Consider the following 6,758-nt stretch of genomic DNA (forward strand, 5'->3'; position numbering starts at 1 on the left):
CCTTTATTATTTATTTCTGCTATTTCCCCCGCCGTCCCCTCATCCATCATCCCTCCCTGATGGGCAAACATTGACACCTCAAACCAATCTCCCGTTCACAGAGGGGGAAAAAAATATACACATAAGCCCTTCTTTTCTCTCCTTTTCTTGCCGAGTCTTTCTTTCCCCTCCATTGAGTGCGGGGCTGGCACGGAGCCATTCTGGCAACAGCCGGCTTTCACTTGCTAATCATCCTAAATATTGAAAATCAACGCCTAGAATAAACAGCTCAAAGACTGGGGCCATCTCTGCTCTGTTTGGAAATGCTAATCTCGCTGCCTTTTGTTTTCCTTGTGTGGATTTGGTGCTGTGCGTTTGGAGGAGGTCACAGCTCATGGGTTCTCCCTCCACCCCCAGATTTTTCTTTTTTTTTTTTTTTTTTTATAAATTATTTTTCCCCCCCTTCCTCATGGTGAAAAATTCAGCCCATTTTAACATCCCAGGCTGGGATGGCCGGAGCGGTGGGGGGGAGAAGGGGGAGACAGGATGGAGGAGGGTAGGGAATGGACTCGCCTTGCATAGCAATGAATGAACCTCCAAAGTTTGGGAAAAAACAGGTTCCCAAACGTGCATCCAGGAGTTCACGTGGGTGGGAAATCTCATGGGAACGGCGGTTGGGCCAGGAGCTCCGGTCCCGCGTAGAGCTGGGGATGGGGATGGGGATGGGGACGGGGTGGGGACAGCCTGGCCCCCACCCTGCCATCAGGGGCAGAGCCTGGGGACAGCTCAGGGACTCCCTGCCCCTGCGACACTGATTTTTGGACAAAGCCCAGAGAGGCTGTGGCGGGCCTCAGGGCTGGACCCCGATGTCTTTGCCTGGAGGGGTCGGGCTGGACGCAAACGCCTTTCTGCAGGGTTGCAGGGCTCGGGGAAAGGTGGCTCTGAAAAGAGAGGGGGCAAAGCCCCTTTTCTGCTTTTCCAGCTCCAACCTTGCACTGCTGGCAGAGCCCAGCAGGACCTGCGGCATTCGCGCAGCTTGGATGGCTTACAGCATCCCGATGGGGAAACTGAGGCAGGGCAAGGCGGTGGTGCGATGCGGACCCGAACCTGATGGTCGGGGCAGCGCTTTCGGAGCACACCTGCACCCTCCTGTTTCGGGCCGTGTTTTTTGGCCGCGCACAGGGGGTGCACGCTCTGGCAGTGGGGAGCCCACCCGGCAGAGCTCCCGGCCTCCCTCGGCCCCCGGGACGGGTCAGCGGGCCGTTGCCAGCGGCCGTTCCCGGCGGCGTGGCCAGCACAATGCGCCGGCAGGCCGGGGCTTGCCTTGCAGCGGGGGGAGCACCGGCAGCCTCGCCCGAGCCACAATGCAACAGCCCCTGCGTAAATGCCGTCACGAGGAGACGCTCGGCATGCTGCCCCTTCCTCCTCCTCCTCCTCCTCATCCCCCCGACGCGTGCCCGGGTATGGGGCTGCGGCCCCGCGGGGCTCCTGCTCCCCCAGCCCAGCCCGTGCCACGGAGAGTGGTCCCCACGGACGGGGGGGACGCATCCAGCCCCCGCGGTGGAGGGGCTGAGCCGCCGGAGCAGTGCCAGCATCGCCTCCTTCCTTGGGAAACCACGTCACGCCGAGGTTGAAACTTGGCCGGTTTGCAAACAAGCACCAGGGCCGCGGGGATTTCTTTACAAAAGCTGTTTTTCTCAGGTGATTTATTTCCAGGTTCGGAGCGTTAGGGCCATCCCACGTCCTGAGATTGGGGGTTTTTTCGGTTTTTTCACTGCCATCAGGACGGTAAGAAACTCGCTTTAGAAATCCCAAGCAAACCCCCTCCGGCGGTGTCTGACTCCAGAGGATGGGCCTTAAACTCCCCCAAAAAAAGGTGCAAGCAGGGCAGGCTGTGGGCTCCGCGCCCGGTGGGCCCGGTTCGCCCATGGGTGCTGCTGCGGGCAGCAAAGGCAGCAGGAGGGCGAGCAGGTGCATTTGGGGAACAGCCCAACTCGGGGCAATGTGGGCGCAACCCCCAGTATCTGGGAGTTAGGGATGGGGCGGCCGGGCTGGGCGGCGTGGGGACGTCGGGTGCGGATCCCCCGGGATGCTCCCACCCTGCGCGCGGGGGCCGCTGGGCTGGCGGCCGGCGGGGGGGCTCGGGGCATTACGAGCGGCGGGTGTTGACCTAGAAATCGCAAAGAATTTGGCCTGGCGTCGCACGGGCGGGCAGCGTGCCAGCCTGGCAGCCGAGGGACGCGCGACTCTGCTCCGAAACGGCGCTCCTGTTCCCCGTGCCCAGCCGGGAGAGGCGACTGCCATCTGCCCTGGGGGCTCAGTGAGCATTTTGGGCTCGCCGTGCGAGGGGTGGGACGCCCATCGCTCCGAGCAGAGGCATTGCTGGCTGAGCGTGAGCCGGGGATTTGTTTTTGCTCCTCTGGGAAGCGTGTGCTCCCACCCGGCATGGGGACGGTGCCAATTCCCAGCCAGGGAATGGGGAGAGCAGACCTGCAGGTGCTGGGGGGAGTAATGCTCCATCCCAGCGGCTTTTGGTTATGAGACACATTAACAGGCAGGAATGTGCAAACATCCAAAGGTCGGAGCTGTGCAGTGGCAAGGCGGCTGCGGTGGCTCCAGCCGCCGGCGAAGGCAGGACCCCCGCGCCCCGCTGCGGGCAGAGAGCGATGGCGGAGCAGGGTCCCCTCTGGAAGGGGCTCCTTGGACCTGCACCCCTCGTCGGACCCCGTGGCCTTGCCGGGCGGCTCCTCGCCGGCCCTGGGGTCACCGAGCACATTCCTGCCAGCGGGACGGGGCCAGCTGCAGCCCTGCACGGCCTCCCCATCCCCGTCACGTGGGGGGACGCGCGCCCGGCACCGACCCGCATGGCAAACACCCCCCTTCCTTTCCCAGCAACGCGGCGTAGAGAGAAAATGAGCATCGTCCCCAGCCTGGCCCCCAGCTCACGAGAGACGGTGCCCTGTAGTTCCTCTGGCCCCGATGCTCCCGGTGCATGCGTACGCATCCCGCCCCATCCCAAACCCAGCTGGGAACCTCAGCTCCCGACCTAAGGCGAGAGGAGGGGCTCAGCCATGTGCTGGGTGGCACCGTGTTGGGCCCCGGTACGTGCCAGCTCCTCGGGGGCCCAAGGGGCTTGGCTGGAGGAGGGGTCCCTGCCCTGTTCCCCCCACTCCGCTGGAGTGCTAAGCAAACAGTGGCGAGGGGAACCTCGTTAATCCTGGTCATTCATTTACAAAAAGCCATTTAGAGCTGGCTAGGCAGGCAGTTACCAGAGCACAGGGGAGGTTTTCCCAGCAGGACCTTAATTCCCTCCACAAATAAAGCCGGAGGGAGGGAGAGCACAACTTGTGCCTGCGATGGATGGGGGCTTGGGGGGACTTTTGGGGGCAGCCTTCGAGGACGGATGCCCACGAACCCCGTCCTGCAAGGAGCGGAGGGTCCTCGAGGGATTCCCCCGTTAGGCGATCGCTCAGGTGCTGTTTCAGTGCAATTCCTGCTGTGCCACGTCTTTCCCTGGAGCAGCCAGGCTGGCGTGGTCCCTCCCAGCGCCGCACGGGAAGGACTGGGAAGCTGCAGGAGCCCGAACGCCAACCCGTGTCCCACACGGGCCCGGTTTTCCGGGAGCACTGCGCATCCCTACGGCACGTGGCAATGCCCTGGACCCAGGTCAGGATCAAAGGGAAGCTGGTGGGGCTTGGAGACGTTACCAGGGAGGCAAAGTCCTTCGGTGGATTTGGCTCCCGTCTCATCCCTTCAAGTTCATGGGCACGGTGACGCGTGCCTGGGTGCATCCCATGCCTGTCTGTGCACACTCACTCCCTCTTCCAGGGGCTCTCCCCTTTTAACCCCACCTGGAAGGGGAAGTTGGGGACCTCTCAGCCAGCTCCGAGCTCCTGGTTTTTCTGGCTGAAGCTTAATCTGGCTAAAGATTAATCGCCTTTTCTATCCGGCTGCCTTAAAGGGAGGCAGAATAGGCTGCGTCTGGGGAGGAGGCGAGGGCAGTGCCACCGGTGACGGTGTTCCCACGCGTTCCCGCAGCCCGGGGCACCGGCGGGTCACACCGTGGGGGCACGCAGCCCGGGACGGCCCTTCAGCCCATAATGAAAGTTTTGTAATTTTATGTTAATCCCAGCTCCTCCGTACTCTGATCTCTCTCCTCTCCCACATCAAATGCAAAGCCCTTTCGGAGGCTCCTGCCTGTATTAATCTCATTTTGCCCTCGCCGCCGCACGCTGCGTGCCTCGCAGGCGGCTCCCGCGGCTCGGGGAGCGCCACTGCCCCGTCGCGTCCCCGCCGTCCCCTCCGTGCAGGAGCGGGATTAACCCCGCCGGTGGGAGGCGAGGGCAGGCATAATTCATTTTTTGCTATAAAATTACTATTTTTTAAGCAGGAACTGTTCCTGGGGTGAGCAGTGCCGAGTCACAATGCAGGGGACAGAAAGTCCCCACTTGGAGAGCTACTATTAATTGAATTTATCCGAATCTTGTCAAGATTACACCTTTTGTGCAATGACCTTCGCCACCATAAAGGCAGCCAATGGAAATGTGGATTTGGGGGATATCTGGGTCTTTCCAGTGACTTGGAGCCAAACCCTGAGCAGAGAAAGCAAAGCCCCTTTCTGCCTCAGTTTCCCCACCAGTTCTCTTTTCTCAGGCCAGTTCTCTTTTCTGCAGCGTTTTGGGCGACCAACGCCCTGAACACCTCGTCCTCGGAGAGAAGCGGCTGTCACGTCCCTGCGAGCAGGAGCCGCTTCCTCATGCCTGCGGTGGCAAAAACTCCCGTTGCTGAACAACGGGGCTGTGACGTTGTTCGAACCCCGCGGTCGCCAGCACCCCAAAGGTGTTGGGCTCCGAGCTCATCCCGGGTCTCGGGTTTCGGACCGCTGGATCCAGCTTTGCTTGGCAAATGCTGCAAAAGGGACTCGTGAGCTCTCTCGTTAGCGCCTGAACACCGCGCTGAGGATGCAATCTTTATTCAGCCGCGTTGGCTGCGTTTGCTGCCCTCTGCGCCCGTCCTGATAGCGAGCGCATCCACCTGGATGAAAATCCCTTCTCCGGGGGAGAAAAAGGGGCTTTTGCTCCCTGTTCCATCTCATGGAGGGGGAAGCTGAGGGTGACTCGGCATTCCTCCGCGGCCGCTGCTGAGTCACCACGTTTGCCTTTCATCCGCCGCGGCAGCTTCGGCGCGGAGAGCGATTCCTGCCCGGCCTGCGGGAACCCTGCGGCTGGCGGTTTGCAGGGCGGGAAGAGCGGCGCGGCCGCGGCGGGAAGGCGGCGGGACTGGGGTTGTCTCAGAGCCGCCGTTGCGCCGGCTGCACCCACCGCTGGACACGCAGCCAGCAATGAGCAGGGCGGGTATTTACAGCCTAGAGCTCCCGGCTGTGCTTTGCCCGCTTTTGCACTGTATTTTAACACAAGGTCAAAATGCAGTGTTTCTACCCTTTCTTTTCCGTTTTACCAGAAATAACCCCTGCTGCTTTGACTCTTTGCATTTCACCAGCAAGCCACTTTTTTTCTGCTGCCTCCCCTTGGATGTGGCGTTGCACCTCACGTTTGCACAGACTCCGGCAGTTTTTATGCGATTTATTGGCAGACTGATTTTCTGTACATTTAGTCGCTCTTTCCCACTCCACCTGGCAGCCGGGACGTGGGCTGGGTGCCTCTGTCCCCGCTCCCCCTCTTTGCTCCGAGGGCTCCGTCACCCCAGGAGCGGGGAGGCAGCCTTCTCGCTGGCTTTTCAGGAGATGTGCAGGACTATTCAGGGGGAACACACAACTGTGCCCCAGGCTCAGCAAGGGGAGATTTCCTTTTGGCTCTGGCTGCCCTTTGAATGAGGGAGCGTGTGATAGCAGAAAGAGCATGGATTGCTAGAAAAAAAAAGAGATCGCTCTGCTGTACAGAGGGAAAAAAACTTCCCAATCACACCAGCCCAGTGGGGAAAAGCACAAGAGGCGCTGGGCGCTGACCCCGGTCAGGGATCTTCTCTCTCACACCCACAGGACACGATCCCCTCTAGCAGGCGTCCCCATAACACGCGGGCGGCGGTCCCGGCCGCGCAACGTCCCGCAGAGGAACCGCAGCGCCCTGGCCGCGCGTCGCCCCAGAGCCCGGCCGCAGCTGTTTGCAGCGTGATAAGGCGGGCTGCGAAACGCACACAGGTTGTTGAACAAAAGAGGCGCGTTGGGCTGTTTCAGCTCCTTTCCAGAGCGCGGGGAGGTCTGACAAGGGGAAGATGGATGGGGACGCGCCCGTCCCTTGGCGCGGCAGGAGCCTTGCCTCCGAGCGGCGCGGGACGGCGGGAGGCTGGGGCTGTCTGCACTGGTAAACCCAGCTCCCTGCCCCAGGCTGGACGCGGTTTGAGGGGGCAGAGCCCCGCAGCTGCCCCGGTGCGTGACAAACCCGGCCATCGCCACCTGCGCTGCGGCGGGGCGACGGTGGCGGCTTCCCTCTGGCGGCTGCCATTCTTCGTGGAAAATGGATGCAGGACAGGGGTAGAGCGACCTGCCCTCCTGCAAATGCCTACGTTTCCATAATTCATATTCAAATTTCTATTATTTCATTTCCCTGGGTACAAACCCTTGTAATTTTCCTCCACGCCTTGCTTCTCCCCGAGGTGTGCGGCAGAGCGGGCCCGGGCCTGGCCGCCCCAGCAGCTCGGCGGGGGGGAAGCTGGGTGGCTTTGGCCCTCCCTCAGGACGTCCCTTTGGCCCTCCCGCCTTCCCCTGGGGGGACGTGGCTGCCGTGGCGGCCGGAGCGGCTCGGCTCGGGCAGGCCGCAGCG

This window comes from Platalea leucorodia, assembly GCF_965183815.1.
Source record: "Platalea leucorodia genome assembly, chromosome: 14".
NCBI classification, from domain to species: domain Eukaryota; kingdom Metazoa; phylum Chordata; class Aves; order Pelecaniformes; family Threskiornithidae; genus Platalea; species Platalea leucorodia.